Source organism: Podarcis bocagei (genome assembly GCF_964188305.1).
Source record: "Podarcis bocagei genome assembly, chromosome: 14".
NCBI classification, from domain to species: Eukaryota; Metazoa; Chordata; class Lepidosauria; order Squamata; family Lacertidae; genus Podarcis; species Podarcis bocagei.
The window spans coordinates 19,278,779-19,304,000 of NC_138139.1; the positions used below are offsets into that span (position 1 = coordinate 19,278,779).

Here is a 25,222-nt window from a genome sequence, read left to right on the forward strand (position 1 = left end):
TCAGCCATGAAGCTCATTAGGTGACCTTGGGCCAGTCACTGCCTCTCAGGTAGCCTACCTCACAGGGTTGTTTGGGGGATTAAATGGGGAGGGGTAGAGCCATGTACACCACCTTGACCTTCTTGGAGAAAAAGATGGGAAATAAATGCCACTTATTTGCATCTGCTTTGTCTACAGAAGGTCACAGGTTTGTTCCTTGTCATCTTTAGGTAGGGCTCAGAGAGACCCTTCTTTGCCTGAAATCCCGGGGAGCTGCTGCTGCTGCCAGCCAGTGTGGGCATTACTGAGGTAGATGTGTCAATGGTCTGACATAAGACAAATCCCTGTGTTCCTCTGAGCAGGTTTCCCTCACGATCAAGACGCCTGCTGTTTGTGTCTTGCTTGCTCCAGCCCTCCCCATTCTGATCTCCTTAGAAAAAACGGGTTTTTTTCTTCCCTTCCAATTGCTTAGTTAGGGTGGTTGCCACGAACAACGCCTAGGATATTAAGGCATTGAATACAACAGGAAGTGAGTGGCCTTCCGACCGGGCGGTTAGGACTGCAAGGGGTTCACTGGGGTTGCCCCAGTTTAAGTATAACGCATTCTCCTAGCCTAGAGAACTTTCTCCGGTTCCACCCGGAACGATTTTGCCCATTCCTGCCAAGAGACCATCGCTCTCTCCAAGTTAAGCAAAAATCTTTGTACTGGGTCCACTGATTCCCCGCCACCCCCACCAACAGAGCGACTGAATCCCCCCACGAGGAGCGGGGGGGGGAGCCCAAACATTTTTAGATTCACTGAAATGTGTGGATGGACCGCGCTGTCACTTTGCAGAGCGTATTCAGCTACTAAAGATTTTAAAAAACCTCCGGCTGATCCATAAAAATCGGGCAATTCTGCACGCAGGTTACGCGGCTTAAATCCCATTGACTTCAATAGAATCAAAGCAACCCGTGTGTAGGATTGCCAGCCAAATCTCCACAAAGGTTTGCATATGGTTTCCATTCCTCACCATTCCCTTTTCATCATTTTTTCCTTAAAAGAAGTGAATTCAGTAAAATCCATCAGCTTCCAGCTCGAATGCAACACAGACACAAGAAATTCTCTGCAGAGATGCCATTCCAGTTCATATTTTCCAGTTAAATTTAGGCTGCAATCCGAACTCTGCTTACCTGGCAATAAGATCAGTGGAATTCAATAGCCCTTACTTATGATGAGGGTTGCGATGTTAATGTTTAAGGTGTCCTTTTAACTCATTCTAGGGCTTGGTGCGCGTTTCCTGTTATTTCCGTTGCAATAAAAAAGCAGACTCTAACTTTTCTTTATAGGTGTAGGTACTTCTTGTTGACACGGGGGTGTCATGACACTGACTAGCGTTTCAGTCTTTCCCAACTTTGCCTGGAAAAAAATTAGGATTGAATCTGGGACCGTCTACATGCAAAGCAGATATAATCACTGAGCTGTGGTTCTGTCCCAAGTGATGGGGTCAGATTAAAAAATTAGTCTGACCATTGACTTCTAAGGATTCAGAATATTATTGCAGTGTGGCAGGTTTTTACTCCCAAAGTTGTTTAAATGATCTAGATCAACCAATACTGGAAAAGGGGATACTAAATAGAATAAAACCACAATAACACTTATCTTTAATTACTAGAATAGAACTGCAACTGCTTTAAAATATACAGTGTAGTAGTTACCAAGTATAGAATGGGATACTTATAATATAATGGGATACTAATAATAGTTGTTCCCAGGGTTTACTGCCTTTCAGTCCTATCTACCACTGTCCCTAAAAACAGTGACCTGGGACCTCCACACAGTGGAGCTTACTTCCAAGTAAGCATGAATAGGATTGAGCTGCAATTCCATGTGCATTAAACTGGATGAGAGCATCATTGAACTCTGTGGGATTTGTTTCCCAGTAAACTTGCACGGGATCCTGCTAGGCATTGCTTTCACTGACCCTCTCTCTTTTACCCATCCCACCTCCCCACCCCAAATATGCAGCAGGTTAGTTGTCCACAGTGCCATTAATTAAACTCTGTTCCCCAAATCAGGACAACATCTTGTTATTCTACCTTTGTAGCCGAAGGGAGTGCTCTGTCTTCCTAACTCTGGTCCTGGGCGATTTCGGCATTCAGCACCATCGGTTCTGGACAGCGACCTTTTCACCTTCAAAGGGAAACAAGCCAAGGTAGTTCCGTTGTCCTGTTGAATTGGTGGTGAAGGGAGCGGAGCGCATTTCTTCAAGCGCCATATGACGGATGGAAAGGGGTGGACTATGTAAAGATTAGATTTTGAAAACCAGGTGTGTCTGCTTAAAGATATACAGAGAATAAAAACTTTGGGGGACAGAAAGGAAAATGTCAAGAAAGAAAGAAAGAAAGAAAGAAAGAAAGAAAGAAAGAAAGAAAGAAAGAAAGAAAGAAAGAAAGAAAGAAAGAAAGAAAGATGTCAGTTTAAGCATATCTTAAGCCCTTAAAAAATGTCCAGTAGTATCCACTACGGGATATATTTGGCATGTGCTTACTTCTCCCGGACCTGCCTACTCGGAAGTAAGCTGCACTAGATTCCATGGGTGCATATACTGCAGCTTTAAAGTTCTGGCTAGATCGTGCCTGTCCGTTGCCCTTACGCTAACTTGTACAGTATATAAACAAGATTCACGTTTTCGCAAAAAATCCAGACACATTTCCTTTTCATTTCTGATAGATTTATCTCTTTTTAAAAAATATATATATAATAATAATTAAAAATCAGATCCACTTTCTTGACCCTACACTGCATTTTTTTAAAAAGAGAACTCTGTCAAAATTATTTACAGTTTATACTAGTTTTTAAGCTTCTGATTGAGTCATTCAACCGTTCTAAAGAGATCTTATTCTTTGTTTATTAATAAAAAAGACCATTATGTTCTTATTCATAAGAGTCGGTGTCTTTCATCCTTGTTAAATGAAGTATCTTTTCTTTCGCTATAGAAGATGTTCAGATTTTTCATAATGTGAATGCCGTGTTTATTTTTACTATGGAAATTCGTTTTGTTTCCGTACTTTTAGGGAAGTGAGAGTTATTCCTTTGCTGCTATGAGATTACATAGGATGGGGTGGGTGCGTAGCGGGAGGCGGCTGTCTCCATCGAGAAGCGATTTTTGTAAAATATCGAGGTAACCAAGGAAACATACTTTGCTTTTTTAAAAAGAGGCGATAGACTGAATAGTCCAGGATGTGAGTACAGAACCTGCCTTAGAACCAGATTGTTCTGGGAACATGGGCGGGGGGGATCTGTTTCTCTAATTTCTCAGTTCTCTGCTAACGAAAATTGCGACATTTCTGGTAACAATCGCAATATTAATTATACTATTTCTCCAGAATTCGGGAATGTATTGCTACATACAAATTTATATATGATATACTGGTAGATGTATGAATTGATTTATAACCAGGCGGTATAACTGCGTAATAATCCACACCCTGACCTAAATTTAGCGTGTGTAATTAATTGCAAGATCATCGGGGCATGTTACTCTATGAAAGCGCCATGTAAAATTGATTATGTAATTATAAATAATGCAGAAACGGAAGGAAAGGGGAATTTAGAAACAGGCGGATGAAATTCAATCAGTCTAAGTATTGGGGGGGGGGGTTGTTTTTTTACTTTTAGCACATTCCAATTTCTCTCGCGCGCCCTTGCCTGCCAGTATTCTACATTAGAGCAGTGCAATCCTGAAGTAAGTCCCACTATGTTATGTTCAATGGGGCTTACTCCCAGGTAAGTGGGCTACAGGATACACTGGTAGACATGCATAGAATTGTGCTCTCAGCTTACATTACTGGAGGAGGACATTACTGGTTGGAATGTGATTTAGAATAAATTCCTTCACGGCTGTCCACCAATTAACGAATTTATACTTGATTAAGCACCTGCCTTTCCACCATTTAATGACTGATTGAAGTGAAATGCATTTTTCATATAGCCAAATATTCAAATCTAGACAAAGTTTTGAGATATTGGCCGAAGCATAAAGAGACGTGGGTTCTCCCCGCCCCCCAGGAAATGCCATATTTATATTTTGGTGCCCCCTCCACCCTAATTCTCTGCTGCAAGAGAGTAATATTTCAATAGAAGACATGCACGCTTCAGTATATCAGGACGTCGAATTTAAAAGTGATCCCTTCAATCTCAACCCCCTCTATGAAAATTTGCCATCTCCAATTAAAATTGGACCCACATCATTAATCAACTAAAAAACCGAGTTGATTAATCTACCCATTAAACCTTCAAGCCCTACAGTTAAGTAATTGTCGAAGGGAAATAGTTCATCCGAAAATCCGCGCTCCTTCCTTCTCCTTTGCTAAACTAATAACGCTTCTGAACAGTTTCTGTGTTACTTTCCTCCAGTTGCAGGGAAGTAACTGTTTTCAAGTACTTAATAACAAACCGGATTAATGTCATCACCATTCAGCTTGTCACCTGGCATTTCTGCTGAATGGGGGTACCTTCTGTTTGTCTGTTTTTTGCTTTTGTGTTTTTTTCTGGCGGATGGGAAGGGATCATTGCACCACCCAGGAAGAGGGGATCTTTCGGAGGCTGTACGAGCGTTTCGTCCAGGCTACCTCTGTTGAAATGACGAAGCACAAACCTCTGCACCCCTCTTCTTACTCTAGAATATAACTTTAGTTGGGAAGAAGAAGAAGAAGAAGAAGAAGAAGAAGAAGAAGAAGAAGAAGAAGAAGAAGAAGAAGAAGAAGAAGAAGAAGAAGAAGAAGAAGAAGAAGAAGAAGAAGAAGACGACTTCTACCGGACTGCAAGTCAATGGTGAGCACCACTTTCCCCTTCAGTGCAGGTCTCAAGACATTTCTGCACAAATGTACGTGTTGGCGCATAGACAGTTTTTGCACACGTATTCACCATGCTACCTGTATCTATTGGTGAGACAGGCATTCCCAATACACGTTTTGAGTAATTGGTGTCGACCAGGACTCCTCATTTTCGAATACAACCACAGACCATGGGCGTAGCCATGGAGGGGGGGCAGGAGCAGCTGCCCCCCAAAATCATTAAAAATCAACAAGAATCAATACAAATCCAAAAGCCTGCCCCCTAACAAAAAACCTGGCCACGCCCATGCCACAGACCATCAAAATCCATGGGTGGCATTCAATGCAGACCCATTCAAGTTAACGGGCACTTATTCATTTCAATGGGTCTTGCAGGTAATCTCATTCTTCTGGGAAGGTTCCATTGCCTTCAAGAGATGCTTTACCTTAGTCATGTAAATTTTTAGAAATGATTTCCTGACACTGTTTTAAAGTATGATTTGTGAACCCAAAGAGGAATAATATGCTCATATGATTGGAAGTAGGGATTTTTCAGGACATCCCGAAGGTTTCTATCCAGTGTGAGTCCTGCTCATAGTAGAACCATAGAAATTGATGGATTTAAATCAGCCATGTCTATTAATTTCAGTGGGTCTACTCCGAGTAGGACTAACGTTGGCTGCAACCAAAATATATAGAAATGTGTAGGGCTAGTTATTTATAATTTGCAATGTAAGGTTCTGCTTCGAACATTGCTGTTTATGTCTGAAGTGTAATCCTTTGGGTAGGAAGTATGTATATGCGTTTTTCTAATACATATAAAACCATGCAAAGTTTTTCACTGTGGGGGCGGGGACTTCTTGTGGGCGACAGATAATATCCGGGGAAGCACCATAGCTCAGTGGTAGAGCATCTGCTTTGCATGCAAAATATCCCGGGTTCAATCCCTGGCGTCTCCACGTAGGGCTGGGTTCCTGGTCTGAAACTTGGAGAGCCACTGCCAGCCAGTGTAAACAAACGTATACACAATAGTGAGTTCGGTGAACCGATGGACTCGATGGATTCAGTGCAAGGCAGTTTCCTATGTAAGGCAAGCTCAACGCTACACTGCAGTACTCTGCAGCACTGCAGAAGGCACGTCCGTATGTGATCAATCCATCAGGATTTATTAGTCAACTGACCATAATACACACCAAAAGGACCTGTCAAAAAGCACATATATACCATATAAAGGCAGCATTGGCATCAGCCCTATCAAGATAAAGAGCAAGTAGCAATTCATCTGATCTACCAAGAGGAGCACTTATTGAGGGAAAGAGCAGGCGTCCCTGCCTGCGCCCTTAAGAGTTTCAGTTAAAGAGCATTGACCAACACAGGAGCTTTACAGAAGTAAGAAGTATCCTAAAATCATAGAATTGTAGAGGTGGGAGATACCACGAGGGTCATCTAGTCCAACCCCCTGCAGTGCAGGAATCTTTTGGAGAGGGGGAGGGAGGGCCCTGATTTTTTGGGGGGCGGGATATGGTTCCTCTTATCGTACCAGATGACTGGAATCACCCAATGAAGTCCTTTCAAGTATAAAAGGCAAACACAAGGTAAGTTGCCCATGGAACTGCTTGCCACAGGATGTGATTATGACTATCAACATATGTGGAGATATATATATATGGATTAGACAAATTGCTGGAGGCAGATCCAGACCTATAGGGAAATTGAGTAGCAGATCCTGGGGATAGACAAAAGCAGAATGTTGCTGCCTATAAACTTCCACATCCATCCTTCAGACTTCTGGAGGAGCAAGGATGGCCGACTAAATAGCCATTTGTTCTATTCCAGTTAGGGCCATTTTTACGCATTGCATTTTACAATCATATCCGAAAAACGAATAATTAAATATACAGCATCCCATTTACCCCTCTTTAATTTATGCATGGGGTATTTTTATCATTATAAATATCTAAGCATGTGCAAATTTGCACATTGGTATTAATTTGCAAAATAGGCTTCAAAAATGCCGCATCACAAACATTGAGAAAACGGTGTGTGGGTCTGTTGCCTTTTCTATTGGTTTTGGTCACGAATGACCCGTCTACTTAAAAACGAACTTGTATATTATCCTGGGTTTGCCAAGCGCTTGCACGCAAAGTGTTAGTTCACACGTGCGTGGACATCGATTGAGTTATATCCCCTTGACTGTGTACTAACACTGGGGGGGGGGGGAACACTGCGTTTGAGGGGAGGGATATGCAAGTTCGACCGCCTGTGTCCCATTCAGACGCACAGGTCCTTACAATCATACACGCACGTCTGTATCAAGCCTGAAACACACAGTCTTGGATTTGTGGTCCTATGCTTGCAAGCCGAGGTGCAATGGGACATGATCCATTCCGACCCCCGGAAATCCAATTGATTTTAATGATCGCTGGAATGCCTTTCATTTACGGCAGGAATAGCAAGCAGGGATAGCTAAGAGGCGCATGTACAGTATGAATCCTGCCCTTAATTGACAAAACACGCACACTTTATGTTGTGTATTGGGCTCTCCTTGAATTAATAGCCTAGCCGACCCTTGGATCTCGCCAGACACGCGTCTCTCAGGGAGGAAGCCAATGTCAAAGAGCCTTTGTCCATTTCATTTCGTCCGTTTCACTCTGGAAATGTCATTTTCTTTTTGAAATCTCTCTGCAGAGCCCTCTGGGACTCTGCCACGGTGCTTACAGGCAGACACAAGAAAGCTCGGGAACACACCTGACCAGGTGAGAGCCAGCCATGGGGTTTTCTCGGGCTAGGGGTCGAATTCATACCACATCGCAACAGACGGTCTGCCTTAAGGCAGGAAGGGAATCGCCTAAGTTGAAAAACAGCAGGAAAAGGCCCGCAGCTCTCGCTAAGGTTTCAAACGGTGCAGATTTGCTCTGGTAGGGTTTGGTGTCATTTTTGGTAGGTGCCACTGGAAATCTTTTTTGTGGCCTCGTTTCTGTGGTGGTGGCTACCACCAAGGAGCGAGGGAAGAAGACCGCAAGGCGGATGGAGAAGGGTCTCCTTTTAACATATAATTACACTCGTCTTTTTTCCTGAGCAGTTTCTAGCAAGCTTTGCCGATTCTTCCACCCTCTCCAACCGCTCTCGTCTCTCTGCTCCCCAGATATCCAAAGCTGGTTGTTTTGTTTAATTAAACTCAATGTCAGCTTTAATTTTCCGCCCGACTGGCTCGCTATGCCTTTATAGGAATTAACATTTTGTTTATATATGTCATTGCACTTTGTATAGACTGGCGCGTTTTTGCCGAGGGGAGAGGCGATTTCTTTACAGTAGATGGACCGCCCTGGAGGAAGCGAGGCCTAGCGCAACTTGCATACGGGAAGGGCGATTTCGAGGCTTTGGGCATTGCGGGGTGCGGGTGGTGCGTGAGAGTGGCCTCGATTGCGCCCCACTCCCGGCCGAAAAACCATTGTGGCCGGTGTAGACAAAGGCGAGGAGCGGGGAGAAGGAAGTCAAATATACCCATTGCCAATTGCGCACGAAGGATCTGCATTTTTCTGTGCTGCTTTTGTTAATCCGGAGCAACTGCCACGCCTGTATTCCGTATTCAAAAAAATGCTAGCACTGACCTGTAATCCAATGCAAGGCTTCCAAATAAGAAGGTATAGAGATTGGACTGCAAAACGCCCAGTTAAGCCCTTAATGCGAAGGATGCAACAATCCACTTACGTATTTATTTACAAATGAGACAAATTCACCACAAAGTAGCACGGCAGGTTACCACTACGTATTTAAAGCATGCAATATTTAAGCAATTTAAAATGGACCACAGATCGTTTACTAGGCAATAGAGGTGGATTCACAAAAACCACGCAAATTTTGGCCTGGGTGAAGAGGTCCATCTTGACCCCCATTCTACCACCAGTCTTGGGGTTTAGATTGTGGTCTCCTCCAGACTGGGTTTGTTCATTTGTTTGCAGAGGTATTTGGAAACATGTCACTGAGCACATCCATGGGCTCCCTGGCCAATGGAAACAGTCAGGGCTGGATTCAGGTTTGATGAGACCCTAAGCTACTGAAGGTAATGCGGCCCTTTATATGTCCAGCTGTCCTTTGTCAACAACAAATTGTTGCTGTTTTTTGTGTTGAATAGGTCGTATATGCTATATGGTAATTTATGGACCTAATGGGTATCTAAAGCCATTTGCACATGTTGCCATGTAACCAGTCCATGCAGAGTGATATTTTAGGGAGCCGGCTAGCAGGCGGAACCCATTACTTACATCATAGGAGCCTACACAACACAAAACACTTTTGGTGTATGTAGATTTTATTTTATTTGTTTTTTATCTTATATTTTGGAAATGCACATCCAATTTTTTTCCTTTAATTTTTTTTGGGGCCCCCAAGAGAGTGGGGCCCTAAGCTATAGCTTGTTTAAAGGTAAAGGTAAAGGTACCCCTGCCCGAACGGGCCAGTCTTGACAGACTCTGGGGTTTGTGCGCCCATCTCACATCTATTGGCCGGGGGCCAGCGCTGTCCGGAGACACTTCCGGGTCACGTGGCCAGCGTGACTAAGCTGCATCTGGCGAGCCAGCGCAGCACACGGAACGCCGTTTACCTTCCCGCTGGTAAGCGGTACCTATTTATCTACTTGCACCCGGGGGTGCTTTCGAACTGCTAGGTTGGCAGGCGCTGGGACCGATCAGCGGGAGCGCACCCCGCCGCGGGGATTCGAACCGCCGACCTTTCGATCGGCAAGCCCTAGGCGCTGAGGCTTGTTTAGCTTATACATAAATCTGGCACTGGAAACAGTGGAGACCTGGATGACAGCAGAGCAAAAAAGCTTTAAGCAAAACCTTGATGGTGGTGGAAGAGGAGGTGGAACAGAGGCAGTGCTCCTGTCATTATCCTGTCTGTTATGAGTAGAAGATCCTTCATTGCCACCATACCGAAGTCAGGTGCCACCTTTTAACTTGTCTGATGCATGGCAGTGCAAGATTTAGGGCAGTACGGGCAGTCCTCCCCCACAGGGTGCCAAGCCAAGGGGTACAAAACTGAGGAGATCCATCATTGAGAAGATCCATTTGGGGGCACCAAGTTTTGGTATTGTCATATTATGACAGATGAGCAAAGTCTGCCCTTGTGCATGGACTGCTAGAGAATCTTAAAGCACAGACTGAGAAGCAACCAGCAGAGGACATCTACTTCAAACCTCTTTGCCACTTTGTCTGAAAATATAATGCACAACACTTCATTGGAAAGATGCTTGCTAGCCAGACCAATGGTTTAGGAGACAGAGGTCCTTGTTGTTGTTGTTTCTTGCTTCCACTTGGAGGTGGGGAAGGGGCTTCCTGGAAGATCCTATCATATTATTATTATTATTATTATTATTATTATTATTATTATTATTATTATTATTATACCCCATCCACCTGGCTGGGTTTCCCCAGCCACTCTGGGTGGCTCCCAACAAAATATTAAAAACACGGTAAAACATCAAACATTAAAAACTTCCCTAAACAGGGCTGCCTTCAGATGTCTTCTAAAAGTCAGATAGTTGTTTATCTCCTTGACACCTGATGGGAGGACGTTCCACAGGGTGGGCACCACTACCGAGAAGGCCCTCTGCCTGGTTAGAAGTGAGACCCACAAAAGCCCATGAAAAATGCGGAGTAGATTTGTAATGATTCTTTTTGAGGAAAGGTATACAAATAAAATGATGACGGTTATGATATTTTTGCTGCCATGAATTGGGTTTTTCCGTAATTACGCCTTTTGGCACTTCCAGACTAGACAATTCTCCAATCCCAGTAAATCAGCCAATTATCCCAAAGCTATTTTTGCCACAAGTGCACATCTTGATTTCATTCTCCTGAAACCTCTAATCATCACTCCTTCTCCTTCCCCTTCATATTACTCTCCAGTCGTTCTTGTTCTTGTTGCTGTTTGTTGTTTTGTAGTCTTTAGCTTAAAGTTTGCAATGGCCAGCTTTATAGTGGGGAAGACTACAACCATAACATGTAGTCCTATTCAGGTTTACTCATAAATAAGTTCTATCATGTTCAAAGGGAAAGAATGATTATCTCCCAGCCATAGGTCATCATTCAGTGTGCCACAACATCCATCAGTAAGTTCCTTTGGGTGTACCATAATGTCAGTGACGATTGTTCTGAATAAAATGTAATTTGAAATCCATATTTCAAGTATACTATCAGTGCCTTCACCCCTGCTGATAATGCAGATTCACTGAGGGATATAAGTATAGCTAAAATACTACACATTGGGTGCAATCCATCTCCCACTCTGTTAGTAAATAATAATAATAATAAATAAAATATTAAGTGCAATTCATCTTCCAATGAAGACAGTGGCTTGAGTCATGTTCATTTTATAATATGTCTAGAATGGTTCTGTTGTGTCTTGCATTTTCCTAAAGACTGATGGGGCTGAGCTAACATGGTGGCTTCCCCTCTGAAATCTGCAGAAGACTTGCTGCCTTGTTTTGAGATGGAGCAAGTAAAGGCTAGCACCGTATGAGGTGCACCTTCCCCTGCAACTTTGTATGAGTTTGGAAGCTAGAGCAATGTTAAGCTTCCTGAGACCAGAGTCTACGAAGGAAAACACAGGAAGGGAAGAACAAAGACCTTTGTGGTTCCCCTTAAGTCCCCTTAACTGCTCTTCCCTTTTGTTTCTTAAGGTCTGTGTTGCCAGTTTGTCCTGTCCATATCTACTTGTGGGATTTCAAGCCCAAATCACAAAGGCATGGAATAGCTCAATTATACTAGAGCAGGAGACTCTTGAACACAAGGTCATGGGTTCAAACCCCACAAGGGTCCCTTCTTACTATATGATTCTATGATTGCCAGACTCATAGAGTTTCTGAATCAACCCTGAAGGTACCTTTACTGTTTTGGTGGGAATTTCTAACAAAAGAGATAATCCCATGTATTTCCTTCCTGTCTGAGCGCTTCCTCTCTCTCTCTTTCAAGCCAGTGATGTGAGGAGACATATATGCCTGGACTCTCCTCAGAGCCCAGACTCCATTTTGGATACTCATTCTGTATTTCTGTGACCAAGAAGTATTTCCCCCTGCATACTACGTTGATGTATTTGCTGCCTGGATTGAAATATAAGTAAACAGTTTTATTTTTACTAAAATGGGTGGTTCATCCTTAGCAATGGAGACAGAACGGGGAAAGGTCAGCAGACCACAAATAATCAGGGATAAAAAGTGTAACTGTCTAATTCTTAGCTTTCAGTAAGCTGCAAAAGAAGGTAAGTGTTTCTACTCTGCTAAAAGGGCTTCATGGCTTGTTTACTCTTATATCTGCTGCAACAATCTCCTCACTCCTCTTGGTCTCCCCAGGAGAGGCATGAAGAGGGTGGAGGAGAAATTGGCATCCCACAGGCGCAGTCTCAGATTGCTTGGGGGAAACCTGGGAGAGGAGGGGACTAAGGCAGCTGTGGGAAGGTGGGGACCTTCAGTTTCCACAACTGCTTCATGGGGCAAGACCTACGGAAGAAGAGTTGTCGTGCTAATTGGACCTGACACCCTGGGCCAAATCCGGTCTTTTTTTTCTAATAAAGAGTTATCTCCACTTACTTTGTGTGACATACTGTTGGTTCTCTCTCTCTCTCTCTCTCTCTCTCTCTCTCTCTCTCTCTCTCTCTCTCACACACACACACACACACACGCATCTGTCCTCCATCTAAGCAAGGAAACAGTGTTGTGAGAATTCAAGGACACATCCCAGCCCATCCAAAACACTCAAGGAAGTTGCAAAGTAGGGCCTGCAATGGGTATGGACCACAGAATGGTTGAGAAGGAGGTGTAGCAGATTCAGACCAGACAGAGAGGCTTGGAGGGGCACATTTGGCCCCCAGACCTGAGGCTGCCACCCCTGGGCTCACGGAATCCCAGGATGAATCTAAGGCTGATACAGACTTGATGTGCGCACATCTACCAGAATAATGCTTGGACTGGTCCTGGGTGGAAGGAGCAATCTGAGCCCTTTCCTTGGTCAATGGGGATGGTAGGCCTGCTATAAGTTGGGTTTTCTTCTGGGAACATTACTCTACTTCGATGGGTCCCCAGAAGGACAGGCAAGATGCCAAGCAGAGCCCAGATATCTCCTTGCTTGATTGGCTTGTCTTCATCTCTGGGGGGAGGCAAGCAGAACCTCCCACAAAGCCCAGGAGGAAGGAGGATCAAATGCAATCTCTCTTAGAAGGAGCCAGAGAGCAAAAGAGGCACCCGCATGGTGCAACATGCCAATCACTTGGCAGGGGCAGAGCATCCTGCTGGCTCTTCTCGCTATCAGTCCTGAACAGGCAGCTTCTGCACAGCAGCAGGTTGGAGTAGAAGGCTAGCCATGAACAAACACAAAACACCACTCATACACTTGCACAAAAACACCTCCGTTACACTCTGCACGTAGGATTACTGAAAACTACTGGTGAGAATGCTCTAAGAAAGGGGTGCTCTTTAAGCAGGTTTGGTGGCGTGTTGAGAACAGGGATGAGTGGATCTCTCCGTTTCAGTTTCCCTCAGGCTCCATCTGCACTATACAGCTAAAGCAGCATCTTACACAGCTTCCCACAAAGAATGCCTCCCGTCCATCATCAGCTGGGACAGCTCAGTAGAGCATGTGATCTCAGGGTTGTGGGTTTAAGCCCCACATTGGGCAAAAGGGTTCCTAAATTGCAGGGGATTGGACTAGACACTTCTGGTCCCTTCCAACTCTACAATTTCATGATGCTATGAGCGGACTGTAGTTTGTTAAGGGTGCTGAGAGTTGTTTGGACGGAAGACTCCCCATTTCCCCTCCCAGAACTACAATTCCCAGAGTTTCCTGTGAAGAAGTATTGATGGTTAAACAATGTGGGATGTAATCCATTGGAGCAGTCAAATACAACATTCTTTGTTTCCCTAAAGTGGACACAGACAGGGGGTGTTACTCCAGCCAAGGTAGAATTTCCTCTTACACCTGGTCTGGAGCATCCTCCACCTGCATGTGACCAGGCAGGTGGGTGTGACCCTTGCAGACCCTACTAAGGGGCCAGTCATGCAGCCATCTCTCTCTTGATGCTCCTCTCTTCCATTTTGGCCACTGCTCCTTGTGCATCTGATGCTGTCTTCTGGCTCTCTGCCAGCAGCACATGGGCCTATCCTTACAACAACGTAAGCTACACTGTATCTGTAACTACAAGCTAAAGCCTGCCTTCAGGGATCATACTGTGAACTGAATGTGAGTAAACTTTTCATTACTTATAAGGAAGACTCTTGTGTCTTTATTCTTTTTGGAGGGAATCAAAGGGGTCTTACCAGGAATATACTCTAATATGGGCATGCCAGATTGGATTGCTTAATTAAAGATATTCAAATGATTCTGCAACTAGCTTCTTGCTGTGTAAAGGGGAAGGAGCTCTGCTATTTTAAAATGGGGTTTCAGAGATCGTATATATATTGTATATTGTATATTGCATATATATAACTCACTAGCGTGAGAGGCGAAGGATAATATTTAATCAATATATCCTCTCCTACTATCCACAACATTCCCACAAACAACTCTAGGTACGGCAGCTCTGGGAAGGGAATAGGGGACTCCCAACAACTCACAGCACCTTTAACAAACTACAATACCCATAATTCTTTGGAGAAAATCATGACAGTTTAAAAAGCTATCATTGCGCTTTAAATGTATGGTGTGAATGTGACCCAAGTCAGACCACTGTCCACCTGGCCTAGTATTGCTTTCTCTGACTGGCAGCAGCTCTTGCAAGGTCTCAGGCAGATATCTTGTTTCTAGAGAAGGAAGGAAGGACTTGCCAATATCGTTTCCCCTGTTTTTCCAGTCTTAAATTTAATTCTCCACATTTCCGCAGCCATTTGCAGGTGTGTTTTTTTAAAAAAATCCACACGAAAATGCATCCACAATTTCTTGCTGATTTCTCCTAATTAAACACATTCGTATATGAATTTTTCAACCAGTGCACATAGTTGTCAGACAATTTCCCCTAATATAATGCATGTTTGTACATTGTTTTAATGAATATATTTATTCTTATGCACACTATCCCCTAACATACATTTTTGCAAACATATGTTGGAGACCTGCATTTCATAATTCAGATAAGTATGAACTTCAAAGGGATAGTGTTTTTGGTTCAAATACTTTTTCAGAAAGTGCAAAATTTGATAGCTTCAGTTTTAATGGGACCTTAGGTGAAGGGTAGGTAAATAATCATCATCATCATTATCTGAATTGAATTTCTCCTCCATCCCCCTGCATGCTACTTTTATTTATTTATTGAAGTTATACCTCGCCTTTTCTCCAAGGTGCTCCAAGTGACATATATAGTCCTCCTCTACCCCTTCCTCCTCCTCCTCCTGCTCTTTCTCACAACAACTCTATAGTGTAGGTTAGCCTGAGAGACTGGGGCTAGCCCAAGGTCACCTAGTAAGCATCATGGCTAAGTGGAGGTTTGATCTCTGGTCTCCCAGGTCCTGGGACGCGGGTGGCGCTGTGGGTAAAGCCTCAGTGCCTAGGACTTGCTGGTCGCAAGGTCGGCCGTTCGAATCCCCACGGCAGGGTGAGCTCCCGTCGTTCGGTCCCAGCTCCTGCCCACCTAGCAGTTCGTAAGCACCCCTAAGTGCAAGTAGATAAATAGGTACCGCTTTATAGAGGGAAGGTAAACGGCGTTTCTGTGTGCGGCGCTGGTGCTGGCTCGCCAGCTACCGCTTAGTCACGCTGGCCACATGACCCGGAAGTGTCTCCGGACAGCGCTGGCTCCCGGCCTCTTGAGCGAGATGAGTGCGCAACCCTAGAGTCGGACACAACTGGCCCATACGGGCAGGGGTACCTTTACCTTTACTTCCCAGGTCCTATTCCAGCACTCTAATGTGCTCTAATGAGGTCCAGCTCTGAGGGCCTTCTGGCAGTTCCCTCATTGCGAGAAGCAAAGCTACAGGGAACCAGACAAAGGGCCTTCTTGGTAGTGGCACCTGCCCTGTGGAACACCCTCCCATCAGATGTCAAAGAGATAAACAACTACCTGACATTCAGAAGACATCTGAAGGCAGCCCTGTTCAGGGAAGTTTTTAATGCGTGACATTTTAGTGTATTTTTTGTCTTCGTTGGAAGCCACCCAGAGTGGGTGGGGTACAAATAATAAATTATTATTATTATTATTATTAAATCACTAAACACACTGGCTGCCTTTGACATCCTTTTAACTGAAGATGCCAGGAATTGAACTTGGAACCTTCAGCTTGCAAACTAGGTGCTATACCCACTGAGCTATGACCTTTCCATGGGGATAAAATAGCCCTAGAAGGGTACATAAGGCTTCTGTTGAACACTGACCAGCTTTAGATGAGTACCTGCCTTTTCTTATCTACCTTACAGGATTTCTCACAGTAGGAAATATATCCACTTAGCAATGAGTTCCCCAAATTACTGACAACCAATCATTCTTTCCCAAGCAGCCATTTTTAGTGGTAAATATTTTAAGCATACAAAGCAAATGAATAGGTTTCCTTAATAAAATGATTAATACAGAAAGGCCTAGCTGGCTATGCATAATTCATAGGCGGGGAACAATGGGGAATTAGACTTTTACTCGCCGTCTCTACAAAGACAATTATGGGGGCTGTATAACTATTTTGCCTTTACCTGGAGCTTGGGACTTGACTTTCATCAAACGCAAAAGAAAGGAAATGAACTCATCTAAGTGAATCGTGATGGCCTGTGTGCTGTGCAGGGCTCCTAGGAAGGCAGGAAGAGATATTTGTTTCTGATTATGCGCTCCTTACAGCATAAGGAGAGGTTAAGTAGAAATAAAAGGTTTGGATCCAGGCTGGTGGCAAGCAGCGCGCCTGGTAAGTGTTATCTCAAGAAATCCCATGGGGCAGCGTCCAACTCAGTTACACTCAGAGTCAACTCACTGAAATGAACAGAGCTGTGTCCATTAATTTCGATGAGTCTAGAACTAGGGCTGGATACAGCCATTGAGGCTGAAGTGCCTACAACTTCCAAGTCATCCCATTCCAAGGCTATCAATGGTCTATCTCCACTGCTGGAGCCTGTAATGCTTTGAAATACTAGTTGCTGGAAACCACAGAAGGGGAGGAAGATCTCTTGTGCCAAGGACTTGCTTTGGGACTTCCCACAGGCATCTGATTGGCCACTGAGCAAGAACTATAGCTGGGTATTTGGTGGAAAACCCATCCAGCAGGTATTCGAATTCAACTATCTGGGAATTACATTCCATCATAGGCTTCTCTGGTCCACGCACCGTGCGATGGCGGTGAATGCCAGTAAAATGTCTATGCAGGCCATAATGCATTTTTTTCATAACAAGAGGTAATTCACATATCAGACCTCCTTTGGGGAAGGTTCTCAGCCAGGGTGGAAGGAGAAAGAACTTGCCCATGTGAAGACCACCTGGTGGAAACCCTTACACATATGGTTCTTAATTGTAAACTATATGCTGATCTCCATCAGCAATTTCTAGATCAACTCTGTATCCCCAAATGGAAACCAGAGTTGGAGGACATACATTTTCTATTACTGGGGAATGATCAGGAGCTCACCAGGTTAGTGGCTAAATATCTCTATTTGGTTTTTTGTCGTCGAAATACTCTGCAGACGTCTGATCTCTCTGGAGACCAAGAGATGTGATGATAGACTGCTCTGCCTCCTTTCTTTTAGCAAGTGTTTTGTGCCACTGGGGAAGTGGTAATTCTGTATTGATTTGTTTTGGATGTTTGCATGTGATGCCAATAAAAGGTTTGATGATGATGATGATTGGCCACTGTGAGAACAAGATGCTGGGCTAGATGGGCCATTAGTCTGATCCAGCAGGCTCTTCTTATGTTCTAATGGGATGCGGGTGGCACTGTGGTCTAAACCACTGAGCCTCTTGGGCTTCCCAATCAGAAGGTCGGCGGTTCAAATCCCCGCAATGGGGTGAGCTCCCATTGCTCTGTCCCAGCTCCTGCCAACCTAGCAGTTTGAAAGCACACCAGTGCAAGAGATAAATAGGTACCACTCGGGCGGGAAGGTAAATGGCATTTCCATGTGCTCTGGTTTCTGTCACAGTGTCCTGTTTAGTCATGCTGGCCACATGACCTGGAAAACTGTCTGTGGACAAATGCTGGCTCTCTTGGCCTGAAAGCAAGATGAAACTCCATAGTCACCTTTGGCTGGACTTAACCATCCAGGGGTCTTTTACCTTTACCTTTTTTCTTATGTTCTTAGGTGGTGATAGCTTTATCTGTGAATAATTAACACAAGGATGCCTTCCTGCTTGACTTACCATGCAAGGAAGGCAAATCTGCATGGGTCTTTGGAAGAGTCGTGTGCATTATGAATGTTAGAAATTCATACTCAAATCTTCCCTTCAGAGGCAGTTTTAGGGTAGGTGTGACCAGTTCGACTGCACTGGGCGTCATGCATCAGGGGCCCCCACAACAATGCTGTAAAAGAACAAAAATGCTCCAAGCTCAGACTCCATTTTTAAGCCAGGCTTATTATGTTTTAGTAACTCAATTACCATTTTAAACCTGCCTCAACAAAGCTACTGTATCTGTTACTCTTCAATGAGTATTCAGAGGGAGTGTATGTTATTTTGATCTTTTTAAAACCTGTTTGTGTGGTTATTGTTTTAAGCAGGAGAAAAGGGGAAAATACCAGGGGAGGGAGAATCTAGTCTGCCTTAAAGCATCCTGGATTACTTAAACTAAAACCTAACACTAGCTAATCTAAGATTCCCTTTCAAAGTACGCAGTTTGCAGACTTAGCATATAGACTAAGAGAACAAGAAGAACATACGTTTAGAGAAGAATGAAAACGTTTATTGAATACATGGGGGAAATTGTGTACACTTGAAAACGCTGGCAGCATTAAGATAAATTCAACAGTGTAAATAAGTTTAGATGGATGTAATAATGGAATACTGAATGTTACAGTTTTTGTAAAATATGCAGGGATTAATGAAATGCAAAATGAACCATGGAAAGAGAAGAAGGGAAGTCATTGATATTTTAAGGATGTTTAAATCAGTATTTTAAATTGTAAAACAGAAATTTTAATAAAAAAATCATACACACTGCTACGCAAAGGGAGGGCACTCTGCTGAACTGACACACGTGAGAAAAGAAGGATAATATCTAATGAAATTTTTCCATGTATAAAAGGTAAAGGTAAAGGTACCCCTGCCCGTACGGGCCAGTCATGTCCGACTCTAGGGTTGTGCGCCCATCTCACTTAAGAGGCCAGGGGCCAGCGCTGTCCGGAGACACTTCTGGGTCACGTGGCCAGCGTGACAAAGCTGCTCTGGCGAGCCAGCACCAGCGCAGCACATGGAAACGCCATTTACCTTCCCGCTAGAAAATGGTACCTATTTATCTACTTACACTTAGGGGTGCTTTTGAACTGCTAGGTGGGCAGGAGCTGGGACCGAAAGACGGGAGCTCACCCCGCCGCGGGGATTCGAACCCCCGACCATGCGATCGGCAAGTCCTAGGCTCTGAGTTTTTACCCACAGCGCCACCCGCGTCCCTTTTTCCATGTATAAGACGCCCCCTATTTTGGGGAACTCCAAATTAAGAGAACACCCCTCAGCACTCCCCGTGTATAAGACGAGCCTCAATTTTAAACCTAATTTTTTGGTAAAAAAACACCCACTCTAGTCTTATACATGGAAAAATACGGTATATTCTCCTGTGGGATGCTAAAATTTGGTGCTCCTTGCCTCTCACGTTCCATTCTACAGTATTCATGGAGCGCCCCTGCAGCACAGCACCCAGTGGCATTGCACCAGTCATGCCACCCTAAAACTGTGGGATGTAACATAAGAAGTCAAGTACAACACTTTCTGTTTGCCCAGAGTGGACACACAGGGGGATGTTACTCTAGCCGGGAGGACTTCCTGTCCCACCTGGTCTGGAGCATCCTCCCCCTGTGTGTGACCAGGTAGATGAGCGTGACCCTGGGAGACCCTGTAAAAGGGCCAGTCACGCAGCCATCTTCCTCTTTTGCTGCTCTCTTCTGATACTGATGTATTTTGCTGTCTGCTGGCTCTCAGCCAGCAACACATGGGCTCATTCCCATATGGGATGAACTCAAACTCTCGTTTGTAACTACAAGCTAAAGCCTGCCTCCAGGGAACCTACTGTGAACTGAATGTGAGTAAATTTCTTATCATTACTTTTAAAGAAGACTGTTGTGTCTTTATTCTTTTTAAGAGGGATAAAAAAGGGGAATTTACCAGGAACGAGCCCAATCTGGACAAAGCCAGACTGGATTTCTTAAGTCAAGAGATTCAAACGAATCTACCAACTGGCTTCCCGCAATATACTGGGGAATGTACTCTGCAATTGGCTCACTAGCGCGAGTAAGGAAGGATAATATTTAAACAATATATCCTCACCTACTATCCACAACGGGATGCGGATGGCGCTGTGGGTTAAACCACAGAGCCTAGGACTTGCCGATCAGAAGGTCGGCGGTTCGAATCCCCGCGACGGGGTGAGCTCCCGTTGCTCGGTCCCTGCTCCTGCCAACCTAGCAGTTTGAAAGCACATCAAAGTGCAAGTAGATAAATAGGTACCTCTCTGGCAGGAAGGTAAACGGTGTTTCCGTGCGCTGCTCTGGTTCACCAGAAGCGCCTTAGTCATGCTGGCCACATGACCTGGAAGCTGTATGCCGGCTCCCTCGGCCAATAAAGCGAGATGAGCGCCGCAACCCCAGAGTCGGTCATGACTGGACCTAATGGTCAGGGGTCCCTTTACCTTTACCTTTACTATCCACAACATTCCCACAAATAGCTTAGAGGAAGAGCAGCATGTATGCAGAAAGCTCCAGCAATGATAGATTTTGGCTTCGCAAATTTCAGCAGCACCTGTGTGATGCTAAAATTTGGTGCTTCCCACCTCTAGCACTCCATTCTACAGCATTGACGGGGTACCCCTGCAGCACAGCACCCAGTGCCATTGCACCAGTCGTGCCACCCTAAAACCACCTTGGGCCCTGGGTTCAAACCACTGCCTCCCTAGGTAGGGCCAAGAGAGAACATTGCCTGAAATCCTGGAGAGTCACTGCCAGTCAGAGTAGGCTATACTGATCCAGATGAACCAAGGGGGTGAGTCAGTACAATGCAGCTTCTTTATGTTCCAGTAGCATAAGCAAGTAGAAAGAGGTAGGAATAAGAGCAGCACTATCTGCCAGAGTGCTTGAACTCACTAGACAAATCAGACCTCTTGAATTAAACAAAACACTTAGCTCAGCAGTTAGCTAAATATGTTTTACATGGTCAGTGCAGTTTTTTTAAAAAAATAATAATGATAGGTTAGCAGTATAATGGATATTGGGTAAAATTGTCCATGGGAATAGAATTTGCAAATGGCACACAAACACCAATAAATGTCTTCACAGCGCTTGACTTGGTATACATAGAATCCAGTTCATTTTTCTAAAAGTGAAAGTATCTCTATGTCGCTTTTCTGGGAGCAAGTCCAACGGAACTGAAATATTTTTTTGCTGGCAGGGATGTCCCCAACAAGTTATGGAGGAGTGAGAAGGCAACAAAAGGAGAAGGGAGGACAAGGAGATTTCTTAGGCAGCACAATGTGTTACACCCAGCCCTCAGGACTGGCCCACCCTTGAGACAAAGTGAGACGACTGCCTCAGGCAGCCAAATCCACAGGGGCAGCAGATTTCCCATATAGATCTTTATTTCCCACGCCCCCTGATCTTGATGTAGATCTTCATTCAGCCGTTCTTCCCTGATGGAGAGGAAGACACCATGTTGTGGTTTGCCTCGGGTGCCAAAAAGCCTTGAACAGCCCTGGAGCACAAACAAGCATGATGTGAGGGCAAAACCCCTTTACCACTGTTTCTTTATCTTAAATATTCAACTTATATCCCTACATTCCTCCCAAAGGGCACCAAATGATGTTCTGAGGTAACTGCTATTCAGAGACAGCTTGAGTAAAAGCCATTGAAATGGTGGTTCAGGTGGCGGGGTATATTATTATTATTATTATTATTATTATTATTATTATTATTATTATTATTACAGTTTATATACTGGCCTTTATACAAAGATCCCAGGGTGGTGTACAACATTGAAAACATAATTTACATAGCATAATAAAAAAACCCACAGAAAATAAATCCTAATAATTGCCCAAACACATTTAAAAGTGTGGGATGTATCATCACTGAAGCAGTCAAACACAACATTTCCTGTTGCCTAGAGTGGACACACAGGGGAATGTAGCTCCAGACAGGGAGGACTTCCTGTCATACCTGCCCTGGAACACCCCCCCCCCCCGTGTGTGACCAGGTAGATGGGTGTGACCCTAGCAGACCCTACAAAAGGGCTAGCCAAGCAGCCATCTTCCTCTTTTGGACTCTTTTTGCTCTTTTGCCATCTTCCTCTTTTCTGGCTGTTAGCCAGGAGCACATGGCTCACCCTTACAGAAGATGGAAGGCACAAGGTAGGCAGAAAGTCTGAGGCCTAGCTCAGACTTCTTTTCTCTACAAATGTAACTGTAACCACAAGAAAAATGCCTGCCTTCAGAATACTAACTGTGAACTGAATGTAAGGAAACTGTACTCTTACTTTTAAAGAAGATTGTTGTGTTATTTTTTTTAAGAGGGAAAGGAAAGAGGAAACCTACCAGGAACAATCTAGACTGGACAAGCCAGACTGGATTGCTCAACTTGAATGATTCTAATGAATCCATCAACTTTCTTCCAGCAATCTGCAAGGGAATGTGCACTGTTTTTGTTCACTAGTGTGAGCGAGGAGGGAAAATATTTAATCAATATATCCTCTCCAACCTTCCTCAACATTCCCACGAAAAGGCCAAAGGCATAGGTAAAGACCTGTAATGATGGCACTAGTTGAGCCTCTCTGGGGAAAGCATTCCACAGATGGGAGAACCACCACAAAAAGGCCCGTTCTCGTGTTGTCACCTTCTGAACCTCTCAGAGAGAAGGGACACAGAGAAGGGACTCAGGTGATTATTGCAATTACCTATTGCACCCACAAGCCCTACGCTTGGCTTACCTGGTATACAAGTACAAATTTGCATTTAAGGGCTAGACTAAAAGGGGATGTCTTTGCATTTAACATCTCTGATTTTTAAAATGCAGATAGGTTTGTTATGGGCAGAGGCTGATAATTATCTGCATCACCAATGAAGGGGGTTCCTCCCAATGCAAATACCAGCTTCAGAGGAAAGCTTTTCCTCAAGACTGCAATGATTAAATTCTCTCTCCATGCCTGACGCAATAATTATCAGCCCCTTGACCGCATGGGAGCTATTTCATTATTTTTAAACGTGTATGCTAAGTGCAAATACACATTTAGGCTGCAATCCTATATATGCTTATTTATGCTTAAGTTCCTTTAAAGTGAATGGAGCTTAATTCTAAATGGATATGTATAGGATTGCAACGTTAACATTGCATCTAGTTTGGCCCTGAATTAGGATAGATCAGAGATTCTAACAACTTAATTACAGCAGGGAGCTTGAAACTTTTGCAGATCTACTACTACTAAGGATCCGGTAATCTACCACTAGGTCCCGAGCTACTACTTTTATTCCTAGCCAACAACAACCCTTTGCAAATAATAACAACCCTTTTCAATTAATAATAAGGTGCTGGGGTGGGGGCAGAATAGTTAAGATATAAATTAACACCCTCAGGTTGTTTTTCTTGAAGTTCATCTTCCTTAAAAATATTGCAACCTCATCAATGAAAGACCTCAAGTGCTCTGAACATTTGAATTCAAAGTGACTTGATTCGATTTCGAAGACATCTTGCAAGGAAAATGTAGGAAAGTGTGTTTTGCTCCCCCTGCTGGCTCCTTCTCAGAAGTTCACCTTCCTGACTAACATCACAAATACTCATTAACAGATACTGTATGTGTGGGGAGATCATTTTGAAACATGGACTGGGAGGTGGGCTGGAGGGGAATCTGCACCGTTGCTGGTTTTTCTTTATTAAAAAAAATGTTCACTGTAAAGTGGGCTAGAACTGGACAGTCGTATCCAACTAAATTCCACCTACAGTAGCCACATTAATGCCCATTAATTTCAACGGGTCAAAAACGAGTCTTTTTTGGAAAGGACAAAGGCTGCAATTCTGACCCCTTAAAATCAATGGGAATTCTACTATTGACTTCACGATTATTTTATTCATATTCCACCTTTCCTTCATGCTAAAACAATAAAGGTGAGATAGGAATGTCAGAACCTACCTTATACGCAGTCAGATCAATGGCCCATTTAGCTTGGCTCAGTATTGCCTACACTGGATGGCAGCGACTCTCCAGAATTTCAGAGAAGAACCTTTCCCAACCCTACCTGGAAGATGTTGAGGGATTGAACCTGCGACCTTCTGCATGCAAAACACTGAACTTGGCCTTTCCATATGATGGGGTGGCCATACAATGACATGCTTAGCAATTGGATGGCCACAGAACACAGGGATTTCAGAGAGGGCATTCTCCCAGCTCTAACCAGAGGTGCCAGGGATAGAGACAGGGGTCTGTGGAACGTGGCATTGCCAGTGAGCTTCTCCATAGAAGAAGAGGAGGAGGAGGAGGAGGAGGAGGAGGAGGAGTCTGGATTTGATATCCCGCTTTATCACAACCCGAAGGAGTCTCAAAGCAGCTAACATTCTCCTTTCCCTTCCTCCCCCACAACAAACACTCTGTGAGGTGAGTGGGGCTGAGAGACTTCAGAGAAGTGTGACTAGCCCAAGGTCACCCAGCAGCTGCATGTAGAGGAGCAGGGAAGCGAACCTGGTTCGCCAGCTTACGAGTCTACTGCTCTTAACCACTACACCACATTAGCTCTCCTGGGTTCCTGGGCAATGGTGGCTGGTGCTTATTAGGTTAGAAGGCAGGGAGGTCAACTGTAGGTGAAGCCTGAGCCAATGGCAGGTGGAGCCAATAAATTCTACTTGTGTCCCCATTCTTCTCCCCTCCGAGAACTACAAGGGCAAAACTGAGACTTACGAAGGAGGCAGCTGATGGGCAGTTATGTGCTGGAAGACAAGCAGGTGAGCTTAGAAGACTCAAGAATGAGGTTGGTGGGGCATTTGCCCCAATGGACCAGCCTCTGTTGCTTCAGCAACACTCCTGCATCATTCCCTCCAGATCATGGTTTGGTGTGGCAACTAAAATGATAAAAGAAAGGAACAAAGCCCATTCATTCCCTCCAGTGTTTTGCAAACAGTGGAGCACGATGGGAGGAGATATTAATAATTTCTTGAGGATATTGTTTTAATTTTTAATCTCATCACGTGGAAACATCGCTAGTTGAGTGGATTAAAGGTGGATTTTCAAGTAAAGCTGAGTCCTGCACATTAGTAAGCTGCGGTGTGCATGGAGGGACGGTGTGTTGCATGCAGGT

At 44.3% G+C, this 25,222-nt stretch overlaps 1 long non-coding RNA gene across 1 annotated transcript in view; it reads right to left on the reverse strand.

Moving 5' to 3' along the window:
- LOC308573913 overlaps positions 1-25,222 on the reverse strand; it is an 83,023-nt gene that overhangs the window by 42,512 nt on the left and 15,289 nt on the right. The window contains exon 2 of the long non-coding RNA XR_014002224.1: positions 2,059-2,322. This is a non-coding gene — a long non-coding RNA (uncharacterized lncRNA). The remainder of the gene's footprint in view (positions 1-2,058; positions 2,323-25,222) is intronic.